The 27,398-nt window shown below is 46.0% G+C and overlaps 1 long non-coding RNA gene across 1 annotated transcript; it reads right to left on the reverse strand.

Annotated features, from left to right (window-relative positions):
• Positions 1-1,337: 1,337 nt before the first annotated feature.
• Positions 1,338-27,366, reverse strand: LOC141414763 (uncharacterized). The gene is made up of 3 exons (XR_012439605.1): positions 26,024-27,366; positions 19,583-19,637; positions 1,338-2,332 (listed from the first exon to the last, which is right to left on the reverse strand). It is a non-coding gene; the product is annotated as an uncharacterized lncRNA (long non-coding RNA).
• Positions 27,367-27,398: the final 32 nt, after the last annotated feature.

The following is a 27,398-nucleotide window of genomic DNA, read 5'->3' on the forward strand; positions in this document are numbered from 1 at the left end:
GGAGACCAGCCAGCACCATGATGCTCAGGCCCTCCCAGGATAAATGCTATCCTGATGGCACAAGGCAGGCTGCTGCCACCAAAGGAACTGAGTGAACCCATGCTCCCTTGTGAGATCTGGAATAAGAGACCAGAACAGTGGTGAGTTTGTAGCTCACAGGAGTGAGCAAAGGCCCATGATCCCACATGGGCCGTGTTCTCAAACCTGTTGGTCCTTGCGTCCTCAGATTGTACAAGGGCTACAGCCCTCAGCAGCTTCTGTAGAAGAGGTTGGGGTCTTTGCCTTCCTTCCTACCATGGCTGCCCATGTTAGTTGTGACAAAGGGACCTGTGGGGCACTGTAGCAAGAGGAGCAGCTCCCTCCCCCATGTGCAGGCCAGTTGGTATGCAACTGGTAGGAGTCAGTTCAGCTGAAGGGGTCAAAGAATGGAGCACATGTCCCTACCTCTCTTCCAGTAAGAATGGTCTCCACAGAGGCCTAGGCCAGGAGGACAGACAGTGGGGAGAGATCCACAGCAGAGGGTTTAGGAGACATAGCTGGGTGTTTACATACTATGAGATTAAGGGAAACTGCCAGGGTTTTCAGAGAGGCTTTGAGAAAGAAAAGTGAAAGATTTTCTAAACAGGAGCAAGACAAAAATTCAAAATCTCCAGCCCAGTAAGTTCCATGTCAATTCCTGGCAAAAATCAACCAACTGTGATTCAGGGGACAGTAGGTGGGAATGGTCTGTAAGGCAGATATACCCAGATCACCTCAGAAAGGAGCTTTGGGCAGACAAAAGCCAGCTTCAGCAAGATGGGGAAGAGCAGTCTCATGGTGTGGCTGGAGGGGTTGTGTAGAGGAGGTCCTGGCCCCCTTGAAGGCAGTTGTGGGGGAGCAGATGTCCTTGGTGGGTTCCTGCAGGGAGCCTGAGTCCTGCAAGTGGGCCTCAAAGGAAGGCAGATTCTGCCTCAGTTTTCAAACAATCAGTTGTTCAGCAAAGCAATGCGATTTTCTGAGAGTGTGCCTATCACTAGAAGTGTTCGCAAATGTTAGTGTTGACATCTGTGAGCATTGCTGTCGAAGTGAGCACAATGTCAAGAAACTAGTTGGACCAGCTCCTTCCAATTTAAAATTTTAGAACTGTGTTGTTCCCATAAAGGTTGTAGGCTCTGAAATCAGGCATCGTATGCTTGGTCAGGGTCACCAGGTAAAAACACCTAGAGTGAGAACATCCAACTGCAAAGATCTACTTGACCACTTGCCACCTGCAAAACCGTGGGGAATTCATCTCTCTCTCCATTTTGGAACCGTTCTACATAAAATGAAGATCATTCTTTATAAGGAAAGTTGTGAGTTACAGGGATGTTGTGAGCAATAAATTAAATGAGATAATGTCAATAAACACATTTTATAAGCTAAAACGTGCTGTACTAATGTGTGTTATCATTAAGATTTCAGGAGCTTGGAAATAAATGGCTCCTGAGGCTGGTAGTGTGTGGTACAGACTGCAGTCTGTGTTGGTGCTGAAGCCCAGGTGGAAATAAAGTGCCGTGAAGCAAGGCACCAGCTCTGGCAGTTATGACACAAACTCCTCATTCAGTTGTAAGAATTCTTTTAAAGCATCAAGGCTAGGCCAGAGTATCTGCTTGGAAGTTGGCATATTCTTATTTTGGTTTATGCCAAGTTTGAAAAATGATATATTGGGTACTCTCTAGGTCCAGAAATGGTTGATGAAATTCCCCACCTAATTAAAGAAGTTGACAGATGGAAATGAGTTTCATTTCATTATATCCCCAACTCTCCGCTGGACTTGGAGCAAGGTTGCCCAGGCTGTTCACCAGGGGTCTCGGTGAAGGGTTGTTTTCCTTTTTGTTTCTCTCAGGAGCTGCATAGATGCTGGTGGTTTGAGATCTGTTCCTTTGCTGTGACTTCTAGCTCTACTGCTCATTGCTCTGCACAGAGCTCCAGCTGGAAATATGTCATTTCTTGATGTCCAGCGGCATGAATTCATTTCATTCACATTTACTGTGTACCTTCTACTTTCTTGCGTGATTCAGTTCATTTTGTCTCTATTGTGAACCAGCTCTGGGCCCAGCCCTGCCCTGACACAGGGACTTGACATCCTCTGACCCCTAAGATTACTAGAACCGGAGTCAACACGCCAACCTGTGCTTACTGCTGTGGGTCTTTTGGGTTCTAACAGTGCACCCACGCATGTGGTTCTGGAAGTTGCAAAGTCTTTGATCAAGGCCCCAGCACATCAGTGTCAAGTGAGGCTCATTCTCTATAAATGTGGTCTTCTCACTGCATCCTCAGGTAACAGAAGTGGTGAAGAAGGGTGGTATCGCACCTGGGGTAAGAGGTGAGTTTTTTAAGGGTAAATAAGTATTTGTTATTCTTTAAATTGCATATATAAAACTTTTTTTGCATATATGAAGATATCAGAATAAACAGCAAATAATGAACTTTATCCATTCTTCTTTTACTTAAAGTAACACAAGCCATTTCTGGTAACATTTCTAATAGCGTCCCTCACCCACTAATTGTGACCTCTTTAAGCATGGGCCTGTTTGGGCTACCATTTCCCACTCTGGCTTCTCTCAACGTCCATTCCTTGGAAAGTGATGGGCCATGAATAAGGTTTCTCATCTTGCATCCCACTAACAAACTATTTGGCCTGCTGGCCCCACCAGCACAGTTGAGTTTGAGCACAAAGAATAGCCCTGACCCATTAAACCCAAGACAGCCTGCCCCATGGAAGGACCTGGTGCCTCGTCGGGAATGAAAGAGACTTTCAGGACCCAGCATTTCCAGACCCAGGAGCCAGTGATTGAGTCACAGGGAGCCCTTGTGCCTCTTCTTCCTCTTTTTTCTTTCTTTTTGGTGGTACTGGAGCTTGAACTCAGGGTTTTAAGCTTGCTAGGCAGGTGCTTTACTGTTTGAGCCACATCCCAACCCCTTTTTTGCTCTGCTTATTTTTGAGATGAGTTGGCCTGGATTGCATTCCTCCTATTCATACTCGTATAGTTGGGATGACAGGCTCATACCACCAGGCCCAGCTTTTTATTGGTTGAGATGAGGTCTTGTGAACTTTTTGTGTGGCCTCAAACCACAATCCTCCAGATCTCCTTCTTCCAAGTAGCTAGGATTATCTGTATGAGCCACTGTGCCCAGCTTCATGCCTATTTTTTTTAAAAAATTGATGTTCACTCAGTTTGGGTAAAGAGCATCTAGATGCCCACAACAGGTATGCTGGGGTCATGAGTGGCACGGTTATCAAACCATACAGCATGGAGTCAGTGTAGGGGCAGAAGGGCACAGGCCAGCACAGCAAGGCAGTGGGGCTTCCCCAGAGGCCTACGATAAGTTTGAACCTGCAGAGGCCTGGCTCCTCTCCTTGGCAGCGCTGACCACATTCAGAGTTTTTGTTCATGATATTTCTGCTTGACAACAGGGGCAGGGTGCCTTCATGTGCCTTTGAGTCCTTAGTGTCCAGCACAGGTACCACTGAGGGTGTATGTCAGGAAATGGGAGGCATGGTTAATCCGGGGAGTCCTCCAGATCCCACCCCAGCATTTCTGTGATAAGTCTTTTCTTCCCTGACACATCTGTAGTTGACTCTGAGCTTCTCACCATAAGTCTGCACAGTCTTGCCTGTGTGCAGGAAGCTTACAGGCTGACTTTCCTGAACACTTCTGGTGTTCTCTCTTCCCTCTTCATTCACCTGTCACCTTATTTCAATACACGAGGGATCACTAGATATTGTACTCTTACTGGAATCAAGGTCATTTCCTTCAGAGAGCTGCTCTGGCCTTCTTCTTCCCTATGGCTATTGCATCCCTAAGGGGATCTCTTTGCCCCTATACCAAGATGGGCCCTTGATAAAAGGAATCAGACCTTAGTCAACTCTCTATGGCCATCACTTGGCAGTGCTTGGCACTGGGCTGGACTCAGGCCATTAGAGAGGCAAATTTTTTAATGAAACATTCCCTGTGGTGGTGAGAGAAGGATAATATGGGAGCAGAGATACTTGCTTTGTCCCCAAGACTCCACACACTAAGAAGGTGGTTGAAGCAGGTGATTCCTAAGGACTTTTCCATTGTGCTAAGACTTTACAAATTTGTTGCTGGAGAGTAATTACTTAATTTAGAAAATAGTTGAATGCTACACAGAATAAAAGCACCAACTTTTGAGCATTATCCCTTAACTGGCTGAATGACCTTGGGCAAGTACTTAGTACCACTGATCCTCCATTTTCATCTGTAAAGAAGGAAGGAGATCTTTACCTCCCAGGATTTACTTAAGCCCTCAAAGAAAATGCCTGTTTCTAGCCCCTAAAAGCTTGGCTGGTACACTGTAGGCACTGAATAAATCCTTCCCCTACATTTCTGATGAGAACTTCTATTTTTTTTCCCAAGAAAGTGAGAACTCATTTACAGAAGGCTCAATGGGTAATGTGCAAGCAGAAGAGAGTACACAGGACTTAAGAGGAAAGTGAGAGATTCTGACTGCCATCTAGTCTCACTTGGCCCTTGCAGACCTCCAGCTCTGCCTCGCCTCCTTCAGGAGCTGGTGCCCTTTTCCTGTGGCATACTGGGGCACTAGACACCACGTCTTCAGAACCAGGAAGCAGATGGTGTCCAGTGAGGGGTCTAGAAAGAAGAGCCATGGATTTCCGACAGGGTCGTGTTTCAGACGCTGCATTTTACAGTATGATATTCGCAGGGCTCTGCATTTCTAGACATAGTAAATCTTCCTCTTCCTGCAGAAGTAATTGCCGCACATGCATAAAACTGCCTGTTGAAAACTTTCAGCTGCTTCCCTGTTCTTTTCCACTGTGTAAGCATTCCTACAGAGATGGCTCCGGTGCCCAGATGGTCAATGAGAGGAAATCACCAGCAACTCATCACTGGTCCCTTTCAGTGCCAAGACACACAGAAGGTTTATGTTTCACAATGGAAAGGTAAGCATCTCGAACAAGGCAGAGCCCGGGGTAATAAAAGCTCCTTTTATTTCATACTCTCCTTCACAGTGGTGGGTATTAGTCTGAATCTCACTAGATGCTAGATAGATATAAAAAGCCACAATTTCCTACCACCCCCCAATGTCACTCTGAGTGTTTTTGTTTCTTTGAACAGAGCCAGCACAGGTAAGAGAAGGCTGTTCTCCATGGGAGAGTCAGGGTACTGAGAAAAATGGCATTGTTTATGCTGCCACCAGGAACAGCAGCTTTGTGGGACCCAGGCTCCCCCATCCAAGACCTCTTCTGAAAGCCAGTAGGAGGTGGACCCTCTCCACAAGAGCAGGGCACTGCTATCACACACAGACAGCCAGGGTTGGTTTCACAAAACTTTCTTATTTTCTTCCCATTGTCTGTGTGGAAAGCTGTCTTGGTCTGTTTGGGCTACTGTAATAAAATATTGGCGACTGGGTGATTTATATATATTGCTCAGATTTCTGGAGGCTGAGAAACCCAAGATAAATGCACCAGCAGATTCGGTGTCTGGTGAGGGTCCGCTCTGGATAGACATCTTCTGTCTGTGTCTTCACCCAGGACAGGATGAAAACCTCCCTCAGGCTCCTTCTTACAAGGGTGATGACCTTGTTCATGAAGGCACCCCCCCCCCATTATGTAGTCATCTCCCACAGACCTCACCTTTTAATACCATCACTTTGGGGGTGGGTATCAACATGTGATCTTTGAACGACATCAACATTCAAATGGCAGCAAAAGCTAACCTGGACTGTGCAACTGAGTTCAAGTCCACAAGCCCTGTGGCAGCCTTTCTACACACAGGCTCCGGGCTAAGCACAAACTTGGCTGAATATAGGTACTTCCATGCCATGAATCCAGCCACTGCTATCTCCTTCAAAAAGGTCCTCACTTAGTACTTAACTTATCTTGATTTTTGAGAATCCAGAGAAAACCACAGGCATCCTCCCTACTCTCTCTCCACCATATACACCCATGATTTCATGTGCAATTGCCTGCATTTCTTGGACCCTCAGAAGCCCAGTCATGCAAATTCCAGGGGGACAGTGAATCCCCAAGAAGAGAATTTTGCTCTAATTTATGCCCCACCTGGAAATAGCCTCTTAGGGCATCTTCCCTCCTTTGTGTAAGTTGTCTTCAAAGTTGCATCAAACTATCTCACATTTCCACAGCCATGTACCTAGGACCCAGTGGTGATGAACAGGAAGACTGTCTCAAAGCAGGCTGTAGGACATGAAAAATTGCTAATTAGGCAATAAAATGAGTCCAGGGCCAAGATAAAAGGCCCATGCAGAGATAATTGCCCATTCCCGCCTTCCTTTGTCTCCTTCTGTAAACAGACTTTCCAAAAAAAAGGCCTCCTCTGCTGCTCCTATCGAAACAACCCCCACCCCTGTCCCTAACCCCAGTGAGCCCACATATTAGCAACCAGCACTTTCCCTATAACTTGATACCCTGCACTGCCCTTTAAGAATCCTGTGATTTCACTGCTGGAGGCCCAGAATTTTGAGTATGAGCTCATCTGGGACCACTGACATAAAATAAAATCCGAATTCTACTTCTCTGAGTGTCGCTTGGTTTCTCTTTTGACAATATTTCCACATTTCTGGAGGTCCTAGTGAGATACCAACCATTCTGGCACCTTAAGTCACCAGCTGGTGTCTGGGCTGCACTGGAGTAGGGAGGGACTCGGGTCCGAATAAGGTGGTGTGCTACCTGATGGTATTCTGGGTCCTCCTTTGCCCCAGAGTTCCAAGCCTCTGAGTAGTCTTGCTCTGACTGGACTCCAAGGGGAAGTGGACCAACTCACCTGGCAATTTTGTCCAGACTCAGTAAGCCCCCAGGGGAAGTCAGCCCACAGTCAGGTCCCATCCCACTGGGCAGAAGGGAAGTCTAAGTAACTCCCAGGAATCTCTGAGAGGAATTCCACAGGTCAGGGACTTCCCCAAAAAGGAGGGAGGGAAAATTGTAATAACTTCTGGTGTGAATGTGTGTGTGAATGAGTGGCCTGATTCATCCTCACTTCAGGCTTGAGTTTGTGGCTCCATGGCCAAAAGGCTACAGAGTCCAAGTGGGTCTGTCCTTCAGTTCCGTGGTGATCCTCATATGGCTTAGGGTGGTGTCAGGGAAACCCGATCTAGAATCACAAGGCTGACCTGCCATTGATGCTAAGAGGCACCTAAGTTCCATCAGGATGCTGCCAGGCAGACATCTGATTGGTCTCTTCTCTTGAAGGGGCACCCACCCTTGTTTGTCTTTGTACCACCAACACGGGGGAATACCTACAGTGAATATAGAGGACACCTCTAACTGCCACGGATGGAGTTCCTCAAAACTCACAGTCCTGAAGTGTATGCTTAAACATTTTAAGAAGGGATTTTCGGGAGATTATGGGATCAAAATGTCTTCCAGAAGTGTGCACACACTGTGTGAGTTGGAGTGGCCCACTTTTGGGGTCAACTGGCCCCCTGAAGTTACCCTAGATTTGCCCATTGTCAGGCCCATTTATCATATCATAATAGGAACCCCCTGACACCCAATCAGTTCCCCTATATTGACTCTTTGCTAAAGGTAGTTCAGACCATACCACCTTGGGTCCAATTCTGTGCCAACAAAAAGGGACAGAGCAGAGTTTTTGTGGCTCAGGTAATGAAGCCTAAAGACCAGAAGCCAACCAAGCCTGTTCTGCAAGGTGATCCAGAAGATGAACGACCTGTGCCCCTGCCATATGTTCCCAGCATGCTGCCATCATCAGAGCAGGCAATGCCACCTCTTCCAGACAGTCTACCACCTTCAATGAGTCCCCTTCAGCCCCATCACAGCCTCCCAGCCCCAGGGACATCCCACACCCATCCCTGCCTTGGAGTCCGAGTCCACAGCTCCTGAGCTGCCACCTTCACTCATCCCAGGTGCCAGCCCCTCAGGTCAGGGCCCTGCAAATGCCGCTCTGTGAGATGCAAGGGCCCCAGCAGATTGGTGCTGACAGCACAGTCCAGTCTAGATGCTCTATCCTCCCTCTATTACCAGCCTTTCAGTACAACTGACCTCTTAAATTGGAAGAACCACACACCACCTTATTCAGAAAAGCCCCAGGCCATGATCAACCTCCTAGAATCCATATTTCAGATGCATCAACTAACTTGGGATGACTGCCAAAAGATCCTCCTGACATTTCTCAACATAGAAGAGTGACAGTGAGTCCTGATGGAGGCTTGCCACTGGCTCCAAGGGCAGGCTCCTGCAGGAACCCTAGATGCAGTAGCTTGGGCAAGAGAGGCAGCCCCTGATGCTTGGCCTACCTGGGACTCAATACAGCAGAAGGATGAGGAGTCCTCACTCAGTGTCATGTAACCCTCCTACATGGGCTCAGGGCTGGAGCTAAGAGACCAACTAACATGTCCAAAACCACAGCAGTTATCCAGAAGCCAAAGGAATCACCAACTGATTCTTATGAGAGACTCTGTGAGACCGTCCAGGTGTACACCCCCCTTGATCCAGAATCACCAAAAAACCAGTGAATGGTCAATACAGTGTTTGTGGCCCAGTCATACTCTGCCATTTGCCAGAAACTTCAGAAACTTAAGACTTCACTGGAAAGAATGCCACCTAGCTATTAGAAGTGGTGAATAAAGTCTTTGTGAACTGGGACCATGAGGAAAAATGGGAGGTTGATAAAAGAATGAAAGCCAAGGAGTTCTTATTGGCTGTAGCACTGGGGAAGCCAGACCCAAACAAGCAGTCAGCTCCACCACAGAAGGGGAGACCCAATGGGCGAACCCCATTTTGACAAGACCAATGTGCCTATTGCAAGGAGATTGGCCACTGGAAGAATGAATGCTCCCACCACAAGGGACCAGCATTGGAGCATAACAAGATTGGTCCAGGAAAGAAGACAGGATGGCAACCCAAACCAGAGGCCCAGGACCTCATTAGCCTAGCAGGAACTGAGTCAGACTAGGGAAAACTGGGCTCCTTACTACTAGGCCCCTGAGAGCCCATGGTCAAAATGAAAGTGGGGGAACCAACCAATGATCTTCATGGTAGACTGAGGTACTGAGCATTCTGTGCTCACTAAATCTGTAAGTGCAGTGCCACAATAGTTGGAGCCACCAGCACCCAAACTGCCTGGCAGGTCTGCCAATCTGGGACATGCCAACTAGGAGGGCACAAGGTGACTCATGAATTCCTGTTTTCACCAGAATGCCCAATTCCTCTGCTGAGAAGGACTTACTAACAAAGCTTAGAGCCCAAATCACCTTCACCCAGGGAGGGCCTACAAGCCTTATAGTGAGAGGACCAATGCCCTCATCATGGCAGTGACTATGCCTACAGAAGACGGATGGCAGCACTACTGCCAGGAAAAGGGGAACCTGATGAAGGTCATCTGCCTGCTGGAGGAGTTTCCTGATGTCTGGGCTGAGACATCAGCCTGGCTTGCAACCATGCACTCATAATGGTAGATCTCAAACCTGGGGCTCTCCCTGTTAGACAGAGGCAATATCCAGTGCCATGGGAAGCATGCCTGGGAATACAGGCCCATCTACAGCAGCTAAAGGATGCAGAGATATTGATCAAATGCCAATCACCATGGAAAACCCCACTGTTACCCATCAAGAAGGCAGGAGGAAACGACTACCGGCCTGCCTAGGATTTATGGGCAGTCAACACCACCATTATCATGCTGCACCCAGCAAACAAGCTGGTTCACCTGCCTGGATCTAAAGGATGCTTTCTTTTGCCTCTGCCTGGCCCTGGTTAGCCAGCCTCTGCTTGCCTTTGAATGGGAAGACCCCCATACTGGAAGAAAAACACAAATGGCCTGGACCAGAATGCCTCAGGGATTCAAAAACTCACCCACCTTGTTCGGGGAAGTCCTAGAGACAGATTTGTTGACTTTCCAGGAAGAAAATTCAAGCTGTAAAGGTACAGCCTGGCAAGCCATGACCAGGAGAAATGCTGGGAGGGGACAAAGGCACTGCTAGCCCAACTTAACTGGGTACCAGACCAAGAAAAGGCTTTCCAGGAGATAAATTGTTAACTAGCACCCCTGCACCAGAGCTGCCAGATGAAACACAACCATTCAATCTCTTCACTTGCAAGAAAAATCACACAGCTCTGGGGGGACCTCACCTAAACAGTGGGTCTATGGCAGTGGCCAGAGGCTTACCTATCGAAGTCTTAGACATAGTGGCCTCCATGTCCCCGAGCCTTAGCTGCCATGGTAACCCTAATCAGGGAGGCCGACAAGCTCACCCTGGGACAGGACATTAATGTTAAGGTCCCTCATGCATTCATGGTCCTAATGAATGGGCAGAGTCATAAATGGCTGACCAGTTGCAGATGGCCCATTACTAAGGACTACGATGTGAGAATCCTCAAGTCAGGTGTCAAACTGAACGCCCACAGAGGAAGGGCCCCCAGATCATGATTGTGAAGAGCTAAAGGATGAAGTGTACTCCAGCAGGCTGGACCTAATGGATGTCCCCTCTCAGATCCAGAGGTCAAGCTCTTCATGGATGGAAGCAGCTTTGTCCAGGGTGGACAGTGAAAGGGTGGGTTTGCAGTCACCACTGCTAACGACATCATACAGGCTGAAGCCCTACCACAAGGATGGTCCACACAATGAGCTGAACTTCGGGTGTTGGTGCAGGCATTACAGTGTGCAAAGGGAAAGCAGGTGAACATCTACACAGATTCTAAGCAAGCCTTTGCCACCCTGCATGAGCATGGAACAATATACAAGGAAAGAGGACGGCTGAAAGCAGGGGGAAAGAAATTAAAAACAAAGAAGAAATCCTCCAACTGCTGGAAGCAGTCTGGGAACTGTCTCAGGTGGCTATTATCCACTGCAGAGACCACCAAAGGGGCATGGACTATGCCAGTAGAGGGAACTGCTTAGCTGACCTGGTGGCAAGGAGGGCAGCAGAAGAGCTAAATTCCCCTGGAGTGCTGGAGAAACCCGCCAAACTTTTGCTGACTCTGGAGCTGCCTCCCACCCCAAATTATACCAAGGAGGAAGAACAATGAGCAAAAGATGAAAAAGGAATAAAAGAAAAGGGAGGCTAGTGGAAGTTGCCTGACCAGAGACTCTTTGTCCCCATGCTGTAGCAGCCTCTCTGGTAAAATATCATGAGCTAATGCACTTGGGGAAAACAGCCCTGGAAAAGCTGCTGGACAAACACTATTTCATACCCAAACTCCCCATCCTGCATAAGTGCAAGGTGTATTACATGTGTACAAAGCAATGTGAGTCAAGGGCCTAAGCCAAGCCCTGGGATACAAACAACAGGCACCATGCCTTTTGAGAACCTGGGAGTGGACTTCACAGAGGTCAACACTGTCAAGGATACTGGTACCTCTTGGTCCTCATCTGCACTTACTCAGGATGAGTTGAGGCTTACCTCCCCACACACAGAGAAGGCATGAGCGATAGTAAAGGCCCTTTGAAGAGAAATTATCCCCAGATATGGGCTCCCCCTTTCTATTGGACAGACAATGGGTCAGCCTTTGTGGCGGAAATAGTCCAGGGCCTGGCTAAAATTTTGAAAATAAAATGGAAGCTCCACACAGCATACAGGCCTCAGAGTTCAGGGAAACAAGAGCTCATGAACCAGACTCTCAAAATTACCTTAGCCAAACTCTACCAAGAAACACAGTCCCCCTGGATGGACATGCTACCATTGGCCCTGCTCAGGGCATGCTGTACCCCTAGACCCTCTGGCTACTCACCCTTTGAGATTCTCTATGGCAGACCCCCTCCCATAATAAACAGGCTCACAGGGGACCTCAGGAAAATCGGAAATCTAGACATGTCCCGACATCTCCAGGCCCTAAGAAAAACCCTATGCCACAGCTCCTGGGAAGTCTTAGAAAGGACCCCAATCCCCATGGGTAACAGGGCCCATCCCCACAAACCCAGGGATATGGTATGGGTAAAAGATTGGAAAAAGGAACCACTCCAATCCAGTTGAACAGGTCCCCATCTAGTAATATTAGCAACTCCCATGGCTGTTAAAATTGCAGGAATTACTCCCTGGATTCATCACTCCTGGATAAAGAAGGCAGCAGCTCACACAGACCCTAACAACTGGCAGGCCATCCGTGACCCAATTAACCCCCTCAAATTGAGGTTTCAGAGGACGTCACAACAGCACGCCATCGCTCGAACGCGCTCCAGCCCTGCTCCAACCACCTCCTGGAAGCTGGTGGGTCAACGTATGGTGGAAGCCTGAGGATTCGCCTGTCAGAACATAAATGTATCCCTTTTCTGCCACCCTTACCCCATCCTGCTGATTAGCATTGTTGCAACACTGTTCACCCTAGGACTGGCCGTCACTGCTCCCCAGGATTGGAACAGAGGCCAAAGGGTACAGCTGGCTTCCTGTCATCTCCTTATAGTAGGAAACCTTACTGCTGTTTGGTGCTATCTGTAGCCCAGACCCCAGTCTCTGGCATGAGGCCTCTGATGTGCTTTTGGCTTCTGACTCTAGTACATTTTAAGGTTGTCCCATCCAGAGGCTAGGATGACTGCTCAACTTGTGTAAAACCTCTCTCCTTCCAGGGAAAACCATGATATGCCTTCACCTATTACCCATACCTGTCACCTGCATGCAGTACATCAATTTCTGGTGTACCAGAGGAGGGACAATTTACTACAAGGGAAAACTGACAGTCCTGACAGGGTCTTGCAAAAATAAAGGCACCATAGGGCAGACTGTTTGCTGGCAGAAAGAATGAAACCCCTTAAAGGCATGGAATGATGAAATGGCAGGGGGAGGAAATAAAACTATGTCTGGGCATCCTCCCCGACCACCCCATTCCCATATCAGTCTACAGAGGGAAAAGCTACAGATACCAAGAAGCCATGCAGAGATGATTACCTAGATGGTTACAAGCCTATAAAAGACATTGATCTGCCACCACCACAACCCCCATTAAGGCTTCCTTCCAGGGCAGGGAACTTTAACTTGGAACCCCAACTGTATAATCTGTTAAATGCAACTCACCGCCTCCTAAATTAGCAGGTGATTGTTGGCTCTGCCTGTCCTCAGGTCCCTGCCATTATGTACCAGCTCCTGTGAGCCCCTTAGCCAGAGGATATATGATGCTACTCCCAACTTTACCAGCACAAAACCCAAAATTCAAGATTATAATATCCAGTGGGGGAACTGGCTGATAGCCAATATGCCCAAATCCAAAACCATACAGCCATTGCCATTAGATGTACAGCTGACAGACCATGGTGCAGCAGCCCAGGAACCTTCTTTGTATGTGGGACCCTTGCTTATCAGTGATTGCCAGCTAACTGGAAGGGCATTTGCACATTAGCATTCCTTACCTCCCAGAAAAACATAGTTCCTAACAATCAGATCCTCCTGTACTTTTGATGGCCCACACATAGTCAGAGAGCTATGCAATTAGCTATCCCTAATTGGATTAGGGATAATAGCTGGAATAGGAACAGGCATAGGAGGAATTGCCTCATAAGCCTTCTACTATAACCAATTATCTGCAGACCTAACAAATGACATAGAGCAAGTGGCTAGGTCCATAGTGACCATGCAGGACCAGCTGGACTCCCTAGCATCAGTGGTCTTCCAAAATCGGAGAAGGTTGGACTTACACACTGCTGAAAAGGGGGGCTCTTCCTTTTCCTAAATGAAGAATGTTGCTCTTCTGTGAATCAGTCGGGAATAGTCAGAGACATGACTCAGCAATTACAGGACCGGGTCACACATAGGAGACAGGAATTAGCAAATTCCTGGAACAGATGGAGCAGCATCTGGATTTGGGCCTCATGGCTACTCCCCTTGTCTGGTCCTCTTTTCCTGCTCCTACTGGCCCTAGTATTTGGCCCTTGCATTCTCATTGTCATAACTCACTTCATTAGCTTGTGAATGGAGGCACTTGGTGACCCAATACAGACCCTTGGGACAGGAAGAATCTGATGGAGTCCCCGGAACCTAGGGTTGATGCTTGTCCACAAATATGGAAAGCATCAAAAGGGGGGGATGAACAGGAAGATTGTCTCAAAACAAGCTGTAGGACAAAAGAAATTGCTAGTCAAGCCATAAAATTAGTCCAGGGCCAAGATAAAAGGCCCATGTAGAGATAATTGCCCATTCCTGCCTTCCTTTGTCTCCTTCTGTAAACAAACTTTCCAAAACAGTCCTTCCCGCTGCTCCTATCTAAACAACCCTGGGTCCCTAACCCCAGTGAATCCACACATTAGCAACCAGCACATTCCCTGTAACCTGAAACCCTGCACTGCCCTTTAAGAATCCTGTGATTTCACTGCTGGAGGCCCAGAACTTTGAGCATGAGCTCATCTGGGACCACTGTTGTAAAATAAAATCTGAATTCTCCTACTTCTCTCAGTGTCATTTGGTTTCTCATCTGACAATATTTCCACAACAGTGAGAGACCCATTCCAGCCCTAGGATCCACCAGGTGACTCCACTCCTTTCATTCTTCCCGTGGAGCACAGAGTGCAGAACTATAGGCCTTAAGGGGATGTTTCATCCTTAGCCCTCCAGAGGAAAAGAAGCCTCTCCACCCAGCCCTGCCTGCTTGGCTCAGAACCCCCTATTGGCCCCACTGCCTATTCAGAGCCAACTCCACAGCACCATCCCTTACTTGGACCCCATTTACTGGAACATCCATCACCATCAAGTATCCCCTCCAATGAGTCTTGAAGTCCTGCTATAGTAATCAAGCTCCAAATTGGACTGTCTATCAAAAGTGGAAGTCCTCCTTTTCTGTCAGAAGTAAAAATATTTGAATATTTCACAGGAAGCTGCATCAAGCCCCAGTTTTACCCTAGAGAGAAGACCCGATCTGCAAGTGACACTTGAGTAAGTCCAAGTCCTGTCATGAGAAGCTGGTGGAGGAGGGACCAAGCAATGTAATGGATGAAGGATTCACAGTTGCCACGCTGGGTCCCATTTGAAGTTTTGCTGCTAACAGCTTGGTTAGCTGTATGTGTCGCTTGACCTCTCTTCTTCTGTGCCTTCATCTGTAAGGTGATGGTAATTGTTTTAAGAATTGAAGGCAAGAATGCACCTCACAAACTGTTCCATGTGTTTATGAGAGGAATATGAATAACTTTTCTCTTTGTTCTGGGCCCCAGCCACTCTGCATGCAAGGGAATGTGGGGTTGGTGCCTGTGGACAGTTAGGGACTATCTGGACCTCTTGTGCTCTGGTCCTCACCCTTCAAGGCCATCCTGCAACAGCACTGATCCTAGTGACCTGGGGATGACCCAGCTCAAGGCCTCCACTGGACCAGAGCCCCAAATGTACCAGCAATTGCCCTGTGGCCCCTAAGGCTGACCATGCCCACCAGTGTTAACAGCTAGCCAGGTGACAATATGCTTAGGCTAGAAGAACAAGACATTGTCATGGCAACCCCTGCTGGTGTTCCTGGAAGGAATGACAAGGCCCAAGGGTTGGAGCTGCTTTTCTCTCCCCTTCAGCAAGTTTAAAAGTGAGAAAAGTTTCCAGGTGAGAGGATTCCTAATGGTAGCAGATACAGTGGCCCTGCCTGGGTCAGAAGCTAGTAAATGACAGTGTAAATCTGCTCTCCTCCACCCCCTTCCCCCCGCAACACACCACACCGCCTGCCCCTCAGAAAACATCAGACCTTGTCAAAGTTGTCTTTTCCACACAAGCCTCCCACTGCCCCTGCTCAGGCTGCAGTTGCCTCCTTCCCTATCCTAAGGAGATTTCCATCAAGGCAGCTGTAGAGCCCAAAGCCATTTTGCCCCCACTTCCAATCCTTTCCTGCAACTTCAGGGGCCAAGCATGCCTCCAGACCCAGTCAGAGCCAGTCCCTCAGTTTGCCAGGGGTGAGGGCCTGCGGGGGTGGGGGGCAGCAGCAAAGGATCCCTTCTTTCTTTGGCCAAGCCATGAAATTGTGCTCCAAGCTGCAGAGGGCCATGTGCTCACTGTGCTGAGAAGGTTATCTGCAGGAGCCAGGAATGACTGTGAGCCCAACAAGCAGAGAAATCAGATATGGTTGCTAAAGAGTAAGACTCATGTTCATGTCAAGGTCCCCTGATCCAGTGTTCCCCCCACATCCTGCCCTTCTGTGGGTGGCCATAAACCTTTCATGGTTGGCCTCTGTCAGCAGCAGTCAGCACACCTTCTCTTGGGATCTTCCATCCCTTTTCTCCTTCATCCTTGAAGCCTCCACCGTTCAGAGGAGTCTCAAATTTGAAGGAGGGAGGCACCAGGAACAAGCAGGGAGGTGCTTTTTTCTATAACCCCCAAACACCACTGGTAGTAGCCTCTTACCTCAGCCACCTATCTACATGGAAGGTTGGAGGCACGGTGACCTCTGGGAACTGGTTGTTCTATACTTAGAAGCCTCTCTGTGTGGCAGCTTCCTCACATACAAATTGAGGAGCCCATTTCAAGAATTAAATGACTTGATACACAGGATCAAGGCAGATGGTAGTATTGCCAGTGTGAGAAGAAGTATCTAATTCCCAGTCCAACCCAGTCCAGGTACTTACTGCAATAACCAAAGATTAAACAGGAATAACTCAGTATTCAAACCAGGGAAGGGAACTGTTCCTCTGTCACAGACTTTTAAGAACAGTGGTCTCTTCTAAAGCAGTTGAAGGAGTCTACTAATGACTGACCCAACTGTCCCTCTGAGCACTCAGTGCATAATCCCAGGACAAAGCTTAGGGTCCTGGCAGAATCTCACCAACTTCTCTGCAGGGCTGGAGGCAAGGGGGCCCTTACTTGCAGCAGATCCATAATGATAGGATCGGCTGTGAAAGGAAGTGCTCTCAGACACTTGGGGTACACACCAGAAACAAGGGCTGATAGTGAAAGTCTAAATCAGCCACAAAAAGAACACTCCTCAATAACTTCTTTAAAACCTACAACTGTAGAATGAGAATGAGACTTTGACAAATCAAAGCTGATGACCTTGCACATGCCCAAAAGCCTATGACAAACCTCAGTTTGCCCAATTAAATAAGAAAATTCTAATACACAAAATTAGAGTTGATAAATTGTATACCACTTTATAATTACATATCTTTTCAATCTTAAGAAGTATATGGTTGATGGACCTTATATACCTACATGAAATAGAACAAAGAAAGCTCTTGTAATTGCTTTAAGTGGGGAGGGGGTTGAGAGGGAGAGACAATGGTGGCAATATAACTAATGTATAATCTAAGTCTAATCAGAAATGTCACTATGACTCCCTCCTGTATAACGAATATAGCCTAATTAAAAAACCTATAAAAAAGTTTAGAAATGGGAAGCAAATTTTAAAAAATGTATTATAATTTTGAGTAGAAATAAATGGCATAAAAATGAACAGAAAAGAAAAGATTCTACCTCACTCCTGTTAGAATGACTATCATCAAGAACACAAACAATAACAAATTCTGGTGAGGATATGGGCAAAAAGGAGCCCTTGTATACTGTTGGTGGGAATGTAAATTAGCATAACTATTATGGAAAGCAGTATAGTGGTTCCACAAAAAACTAAAGATAGAACTGTCATATGATCCAAAGATAGCATTCCTGGGCATATAAATCAGGATACATAGAGACACTTGCACACCCATGTTTATTGCAGCACTGTTCACAATAGCCAAGGTATGGAAACATCCCAGATGCCCTATAACTGAACAATGGATTAAGACATTGTGGTGTACAATGGAATTATTCAGCCATAAAGAAGAAAGAAATTATATCAATTACAGGTAAATGGATGGAGCTGGAGATCATTCTGTTAAGTGAAGTAAGCCAGGTTCAGAAAGACAAAGGTTGAATGTTTTCTCTCATATGTGGAAGAAAGATCCAAATGATAAACATATACATAAATACAAACATGATTTTATATATATATATATAAATATATATATATATATATATTTATATATATATATATATATAATGTGTTTGTAATAGTGGTACTGTTTGAATGGACCAGGGAAAGGAGGCAGAGAAAAAGTAAGAGTGAATAATATTAAAATACATTGCATTTGTGTAGAAGGCTAGCATAATGAAATACACTGAGTGTTATTGAATGATAGGGGGTGGGGGAAGGGTAAGAAGCCTAATAGAGGAAGTTAATCTGCTTAAAGTACAATACATTCACAGGTAAAATACCATGGCAAAACCCATTTGAACAATGAATATACCCTTAAATAAGAAAAAAACGGGAATGTAAAACAGGTTCTGTTTACAGGGGTTGAGTGACTAGCGGGAAGGGGAGGGCAATGCAGAGGGGAAGTGGATGAATGTGGGGGACATACTTTATATACTTGTGTGAAAACAGAACAATGAAAGCTGTTGAAAGCATTTTAAGTAAGGGGAGGGTGATGAAGGAGAATAGATGGTGGGTATGAATCTGACCATGGTACATTATGAACATATATGGAAATGTTACAATGAAACTCCCTGTACAACTAATATATGCTAATAAAATGTTTACAATCCTAAATAAAAAAAAAGAAGAAAAATACTCATGATTCCAATTGAGTAGAGTAGGAAAAAATCTGAACAGACCAGTCACATGAAAACCACTGGAAAAGTTAAGGAATTCACTCCACAGAGACATAAGTTCGAATGGTTTTAAATGAGTTCTTCAAACTTTCAAGATTCAGGGAATACTCTAACTAGATGAGCTAATTTAAAACATCAGAAGATACTTTTCATGCTATAAAGCTAGATTTATCTATGTAAAAATCTCAGAACTTGACAAAGAGATCCATGTGAACGCTTGCTACAGCCAGTCTTGCCTATTATGAAATTGTGAAAGTGTTAAATAAAATACTATGGTTGCACCCAGTGATCCACTAAATAAATGATTCACTATTACCTCTCATTTGAGCAATGTAAGAATTTGAGACTATGTAAAAAATCAATAGTGTAGTATTAGGGGAGTTATTAACTTAATTCACCCCTTCAATTGGTCAAAGAAGAAAATGATTTCCCAATTGAAAGTACATTGAATAAAATTCAACATACAACCATTTCAGATTTAAAAAAAAATTAAAAAAGCATTTTCCTGGGGATAGAAGAGAACTTCCTTTACAGAATGAAGGAAACAACCTAACTCCTTCCCAAGGCAGCAGTCCATCCTCTCTCTGAGGACCCCTGCTGGGTACTCAGACCCTCAGCTAGCCCAGATTCTTGTTTTTTCCCCAACCCCATCACAGCCCAGCTCCCTTCTGGGCCTTCCTTTTGCCCCCTAACTTGCAAAAGATCTGCCCAGGAGGCTTGAACCAGCCAGCTGCCAGGCAGTGGGTTCGCACTTCCAAGAGTTCCATTGAAGTTGGGAACTTCCATTGCTCATGCCCTGGAGTTCACCAGTTCAGTTCTTTCCTGGATTTATCAGAGGTTTACTAGGGCATCTGCTATCCAGAGCCCAGAAGTTTTCCCTTGCAGAGCCTGCCCTAGAACAGGATGTTAGGATGTTGTGCCACCTCGCTCCAAATGAAGGTCTAATGTATACCTACGATGGAATCACAATCAGCCTTAAAAACGAAGGACATCCGGCATGTGATACAAGATGAACCTTGAGGACAAGAAGTGTGCAAGTTACAAAACACAAATACTTCAGGATTGCACTTACCTGAGGGATCTTGATCAGTCAAGTTCACGGAGACAGAAAGTAGAGTGGTGGGTACCTGGAGGTAGGGGAGGGGAAGTTGTTTAATGGGTATGGAATTCAGTGTTTTAAAAAATGCAAACGTTCTGGAAATGGGTTGTATAACAACTACTGAACTGGGTTGTATAAAACTATTGAACTGGACACTTAGAAATGGTTATGATGCTAAATTTGATGTCACACATTTTTACTATAAATGCTACACATACACACACACATACACACACAGCTTGAAACATGGAAATACAGCAGGGGTACAGTGTAGGAGATGCCAAGATCCAAATCTCAGTTCTGCTGCTTCCTGGGTGTGATCTGGGGACACTAATTGACAGCTGTGAACCTCACAATGCTCTAGAAAACGCCTGAAAAATGATGTACAATGAGACTATTATAAAGATTACCTAAGAAGGATTTTGCATATTACATAAAAAGTAGCTACCATTCCAAACATGATGTGAGAGGCTTTACTGTCCTGCTAAGGAGCTTATCTTGTAGCCCAGAGAGCTACTAAAGGGCTTTAGGGGAGGAATGACAAGGTTGGCTTTGGTGGTCACAGGAAGGTGACCTGGCCTGGCTGTGAGCAAAGAGGAAGAAAGTATGGGATCTTGGGCTACACAGGGGACCCCATTTGCCCCACGGGAGAGCGGACAGCCTCAAGGAACACTCAGGGAGAAAAGAGTTGGCCTAGACTGGAGGTGTGGCTCAAGCAGTAAAGAGCCTGCTTTGCAAGTGTGAAGTCCTGAGTTCAAACCCCAGTCACATAAAAAAAAAAAAAAGAGTTGGCCTAGAACCTTGTGGCTGACAATAAAACAGGCTCAGTGACACTTAAGTGAGATTCCCCCAGCAAATGGGCATGCCTCTGGAACACAGTGAGCAGCTTAGGGGCACCCGCGGCTGGAGAGAAGACACACGGCAGCTCATACAACTGCTGCCCAGACAGAAGCCGCTTTGTGAGATGCCTTCAGCAGAGGCCAGAGCACGTGTCTGTGTCACTGAGCAAGGAGCCTCCACAGGGGTGGGTGGGAAGCTGGGATGGGGACCTCAAGATGCTCCCCCCACTGTACTAGCCTCTGATGTCCTGCTCTTTTGCAAAGGGAATCCCCACCTGATATGTCTGTCTCTTCCTATTTACTACCCAGGGAGTCTGGAAAGATTAAACAATGGCACAATTGCCGACAGTGTGAGGTTACCCGGGCTCATCACACCTTTTTTACTAAATGGAAACAAGTCAGGAATGATAAAGTTAATAAAAGGGCTCTGAGAACTTTTCTCTTCCTGACAGATCCTGGACATGTCATGGATTATGTGTTCTTGGCAAGGTGACATTGGTTGTGACCCTCTGGCTGTCACAGATCCTCTTAGCAAAGTACATAGCACCAAAGACTATGGTGAAGGAAGCCAGAATTCTCAAGGAGTGTGAAATCATGCAAAAGTTGGGCTTTGAAGTCACACTGACATGAATTCAAATCCTGACTTTCTTCTTGGGGAGACCACAAGCAAGTTAATAAACCTTGTTTGGTTTGTTTTCTCACACACAAAGGGGAGAAATGAGATGTACTTTCCTTGCTGGAGTTGGCTCATGGCTAACTGTTGTATATTAGACCCTGCATACATATAGGTACTCCATATATTTTACCTTATATTATTTTTGTTGCTAGGAAGAGCAGAACAGCAAAATCTCTTCTAGTTTAAGCAAAGGGGCTATGAGAAATGAGCTACAAGCAAATTAACCAAATAGCAGGAAGGACCTTTTTCCCACCTCCTGGGAAGAGGTAAATTGTAAACAGTAAGACTAAAAAGGACAGCAGGAACTGAAGGAAGAACTCTGAGGCATAGACAGTGATGTGGAAGAGAACTTCTGGTCTCCAGAAGACACTTAATCCCTTTCCTAAGAGAGAAATTAGCAGAATTCTTGGGACACTTCTGTCCCTACAACAGGGCAGCTTACACACCAGAGCCTAGGTTTTTCTCAGACAGTAGGATGTTTACTGTCCATTTATCTCCTGGTTTGCAAACTAAGCAATTACCTTCCTCCAGGAAAGACAAGACTGATCTCCTGTTCTCAGCACAGCTCAGGCACAGTAGGGAGTCCTTGACAATTCAAGTGCCAAAAGAAAGATTAATAGTGCACAAGTGTGGTGTCAGGGATGTCGTCTTAGGACTTGAAAGTCTACTCTCTAGCCATACCAGAGTGAGTCATGGCAACGCCTGGATCCACCTTCTCCCACCTTTCCTCTTCTCCAGTGTCTCTTCTCATCCTGATACACTCTTGCTCTCTGTCTCCAATGAATTTGAGTCTCATAATGGAAGCCATGGCAGGCAAGAGATGCAGAGCAAAGTTGTTCAAGGTCATAAATTAAGCCAGGCTGGCTTCTAACCAACAGGCCTGACTCCAGTCCAGTGCTCTCTCTTAAACCATGCTGCTCAGTGACAGGCATGCTGCTTTGCCAAGACAACACCACCCCATTAACTAGGCTGAGGATTACTCACAGACAGAGCAAAAGTTCCCATCTGGCCCCTTCCCCTTCTCTAATTGAGCATCCTGATAACCAGTGGTTGGGGTCTTCTGAAATCACAGCATCCTCTGGTTTCTCTATTTCGAGGACTCTGATGTATGAAATCTGCCTCTGACAGTTAGTGAGGAGGAGAAACTCCGGTTCCAGGAGTCAACACCAGCATCACAGTGGAGTCACTTTTCATTTTACTAGCAATAGTTTGACATGTGTGATTCTTGGCTCACGACTGTAAGCAGGTTGTTCCACTAATGCTCTCAAGTGTGCAGTGTTCGTCTCAAGACTAAGAGCTCTGGACTAATCAGAACAACAGGAAACCAAGCTTTCTGCCTCCCAATTCCCACTGCTGGTAGAGAGAAAGCCTGTGATATGAGTTCTCAACCAGAAGCCTCCTTTTCTTCCTTGCATGCTTTGGAACACGTGGAAGTCTGTTTTCCTATTTTCTCACTGTAGAAGCCATCTTCAGTTTATAATGAATGTGGGGTTATTAAGGAGATACCGAATCCCCAGCTGTTGGAGCTAAATGAGAGTATGGAGCTGCTGTGTTTACAGTTAACTAGAGAAAAACGCAGCTCCCGCCAAAGAATCGGGCAAGCTTCCTTTGAATGCGCTCCTGCTACATTTATCATAATCAGTTCTCCTTCTGAAAGGTTAAGACATTTCAAGGTAAGGGGGAAGCTTAACCCGTACCCCAGGGCTGTTGCTATTCACACCTAGGGAACTGAGTCAGCTGACTGGAAAAGGACCTCAACTCCAGATCTAAATTTAGCAGCAGGTTTAATAAGCCATGGGACTTTCCCCTTCTTTTAACAATGGATCATTTATTTTTAAAGCCAGCTCGTACATACCCTCACCTGTGAGGACTGGGGAGCGGATTGGAGTGGCAGACTGCTTCCAGAACCATAGACTCCAGCCTCCTTCTTCCCCAGTGACCTTCCAGAGGGGAGCTGGTAGAGACAAAGGGGCCAGGTTGGGATTCTTTTCCCTGCTTGCTTCCAAACAAAAAGAAAGCAGGCGGAGACCTGGCTAGTTAAGAGATGAGGAGTCAGTGCCAGTCTCACTCCCTGACTCGCCATGGCTCAGTGTCACTGGGGCTCACCCAGAGGGACTGATGCAGTTGCACAGGATGGGGGTAGGTGAGGAGCTCAGGCACCAGTGCTTAAATTCTCCTGGGGGTGATGCTAGAGAGGCACGTAGACCATGGAAACTGCTGACCTAAGTGACTTTCAAAGAGGCTATAAATACCTCAGAAGTATTTGGTCCTCCTTACTTTAGTAAGCTAAGTGATGCTATGATGATAATCATCTACAGAAAATGTTAACTGCGATCAGATCCACAGACACCTGGAAACCTGGAGCACCAGGGAAGGTCAGCATAGAGGCACCTTGGAGGTCTATGAGAAATGGGGGAGTCTGGGCATTTCAGTGTCACAATTGTTTTCTGTTTTTTCTGAAGGTACTGGGAGTTTGAACTCAGGGCCTCACACTTGCTAGGCAGGTGGTATTACCACTTGCACCATGCTCCTGGCCCTTTTTGTTTTATTTTTCAGATAGGGTCTCACATTTTTGCCATGGGGTGGGCCTTAGACTGTGATCCTCCTACTCATGCCTCCTGAGTAGCTGAGACCACAGGCATGCACCACCAGCCCTTGGACCTTGATCCTCCTGATCTCTGCTTCCTGAGTAGCTGTGAATACAGGTGGGAGCCATTGCACCTAGCTCTTGATTTTTTTTCCTTGTTGTCTTTAAGACAGGGTCTTGCCATGTAACCAAGTTAATCTCAAGCTGGAGATCTTCCTGCCTCAGTTTTCTGAGTGCTGGGATTACAGGTGTGTACTGCCATGCCAAACTTTTGTCACAACTATTGAACAGAGAGAAGATGAAGAGTCCCAACTCCATAGGGAAGGCTAGGACATTAGCAGGCAAATGGGAAGAGTCAAAGGGTGTCTCATGGTCCCCTTTTGCCATGATACTATCAGTCTTGAACAGAAGGGAAGGATGGAAAATGTGTTATTCAAATGCCTTCCAAAAATTAATCCAGGATGCTCAGCAGAAGGACCTAGATGCTACATGAGGGCTAACATGAACACAGCATGGTGGCCAAGGGCTAGCTTCTAAGCCAAGCCCGAGGTGCACAGTGGTCTGGAGCGAGCTTTTTCTTGCTTCCTTGTTGAAGTGAGTTTTCTCTTGCTCCTTTGTTATTACTGAACCTAACTGGGGCTAACTGGGCAGCAACGGGAGATGCAGAAAAGACAAAGGATAGACAGACAGAAAGTTGGGCCAGGTGTGTTGGGTGCTCGCATGGAGACGCCCAGCAGTCTCATTGCTTCTTTTCTCTGTTATTCTCTTCATTTCCTCTGCTTTTCTCTACCTTTATTCTTTAAGGCCTTATCCTTTACAGTTCTTTAAAACCTTGCTTCTAAAGTCTTTCCTTAAAACCTTAACTTTAAAGTCTTCTTTTCTGTTCTTTATTCTTTAAAACCTCTTTCCTTAGATTTTCTCTGTCCCATGTTTTCTCTTAGCTTTGCTTTAGCATAATCTCTCTTAAAGTCTTTGCCCCTAGACTTGCGCTGTCCCATTTTCTCTGTAACTTTTCTTTAGCTTAGCTTTTCTAAAGCCTATGTGTAATGTTCTTGGTGCAGACTTTCTATCAACCCCTCTTTAGCAATTCCCCTTTAGCAATTCTCCTTCAGCAATCCTATTCCCTTCAGCAATCCTTTTCCATTCCAAAACCCTCCCACATCAAAAAGCCAAAACCTCAAAAGCCCAAAAGCCAAAAGCAAAAGCAAAAGCCCTCCATCCTCCTTCAGTGAGTCTTTTATACCCAATGGTAAACAAGGTGGAGCAGTGGGGAGTTCTCGGTTCTCAGGGAAGGGTGTGACATTGTAAATAGAACCTGCATTCCTGCTTCTCTGAATGTAAACAACTTAGGAAAAGCAGCTGTTACGCATTTTCCTCTTCTGTGGCCAGGGCTGTACCAATCTTAGCCTACAGAAACATCTTAGGAAAAGCAGCTGAGCTGCATCTCACCTTGCTTATGTCCAGCTCTCATAGGCTTCTCATAATCCACTCTCCACCGTGGTCCCATTGCTTACTATCTTTGTGTCTGAGCAAATTATTTATCATTAATTAGTAATGTAGGAAGGCAATGTTAGTCCTATTTATGGAAAACCAAGGCTCAGAGCTAAGTGGCCTATCTGAGGTCTCAAAGTCACACCTGTGCTATCTGATCTCAAATGTCACCACTCCCCTTTGGGTATACACTCCAGGAAGCCATGTTGGAGAATCTGAGGTTGAGTGAGGGACACTAAATCTTGCTCTGCTTCACTTTAAAGAGAAAGGTTTGGGATAACCCATGGGATTGTTCTTTCTTATTTTTACAGAAAAGACAACATATTATCTTACTTCATTGAGCATTTATGGTTGACATTCTCAACACCAACATAAAGACCAACTTGGAAATCTGGAGTATTTATGAAACTGGTAGGAATCTACAGTGAATTCTCTGTTTTCTGTTCTTGTTTTTTTTTTTTAACCATAGAAACTGCTTCAACATTGAACATTTGGTTTCTGATATTAAGCTTGAACATGAATCAAAGCAATGTAGTTTCTACAGGGGATCCCTTCTTCATAAGGATTGTAGAGTAGGTGGCTGAGAATATGGGGACCTATGATTCACTGTTGTCCTTGAACAAGTCACTTTTGCCCTCTGGGCCAGTTTACTAACCTACAGTCAGGATGTTACACTGATACCTAAGACCTACAATACTTTAATCTGAAGAAAAAGGTCTCTATAGAGATTCTGTTATTGCAGAATATTGTTCACTATATGCTTGCTCTCATTTACCCGAAGTGATGGAGTCTGCTGCAAGTTTAGAGAAAGGACAAGTTACCAGTTGGTGTGCTTCCTGGGAGGGACTTGATCCTTGAATAGGATATAGCTGGTGCCACTGGAGTGCTTTCTTGAAAGGCATTTTTGAGTCTGGCTGGGCAGATGCTCTCAAGTTTGGAAGAAATATGTTTTCCCCTTTCCTCTGAGGTATTTTGGAGACTGTACAAGACCTCCCCAAATTCCAGGTGCTGCTGAAGGTCTGGGCAGGAATCCCAATCCTGGAATGGAAAATGTCACAGTTGGGGGGAGCGAGCTTATCATCATCCAAAAGTGACCAAATATTTCTTGTCAGAAAACCCTGTAGCTACATCCAGAAGGGTAGAAACGAGGGGAAGCTAATGGTGATGTGGATTGCTGGGTGAGGCAGTAGTATTCTGAGACAGAGGGTGGAGCCAAACAGGTATGTGTATGGCACTGGTGGGAGTGGGTGTCCTAAAATGTAGAGACCCTGCTTTCCCAATATGCTATATGGCAGAGACCCACAGGGAGCCATGTTATATTCAGCCTGGTGGCTTTAACAGAACAACTGTGAAAATTGACATGGTAGCCTTTTCAAATTACTTAAAATTACCCTTTATGATAGAATTATCCTACATAACATTATCTCATCTCCCTGGACAAAACCTATCAATTCCCAGCTACTCTCCCCTCCAAATTATGTCATTGGGACAGGGATAAAAGGGCTCTCTATCTTAATCTAGGTGGATGCCTCTGATCGCAATGGCCACCATGTAGGTGTGGATGCTCTTCTTCTCCCCTAGGGTGTTTCTGGGGCTTTCATTTGGTGTGAGCAAGTCCTCAAGAGCACTTCTGCAGCAGTTTTGTGTCAGGATCATTGCCCTCCATCACAGAGAACATGCCTTCTGTGCTTTCACAGATATGCAAATTTGTCAACCTTAAGATGTCGATGTTGACAAAGTGTGGTGGCCCCTAATCTATTAGTGGCCCTCATGTGCTGGTGCTGATCATCTGGCTGTGCCTCACAGTCAAAATTCATGGACTGTAACACTATTTCTTAAGGCCCTCATAGGTATCTAACAGAGCCTCACACAATATTTGACAGCTTTGTGGGATGAATAATATAGCCCTTATTTTTACACGACAGACATAAGATTCAGAGAGGTGAAACGCTTTGCCACAGACACCAGCATGAGCCTTGAATCCAGGCCATCCTTCCTCCATGCTATGGAAGCTGACCCAACTGCTGGGTGTGCCACACATCATTCTCTCCCTTTCTCACACAGCCCACCACCAATTCTAATTTTCTGAACTGCAGTTTTGGATACTTCTATCCAGAGGAGACAGTTAAAAAAAAAAAAGACAAAAAATTGTGAGTCAATTAGAAAAGTAATTGCTACTGACTGCTAACCAGTCAG

Source organism: Castor canadensis, chromosome 12, assembly GCF_047511655.1.
Source record: "Castor canadensis chromosome 12, mCasCan1.hap1v2, whole genome shotgun sequence".
NCBI classification, from domain to species: Eukaryota; Metazoa; Chordata; class Mammalia; order Rodentia; family Castoridae; genus Castor; species Castor canadensis.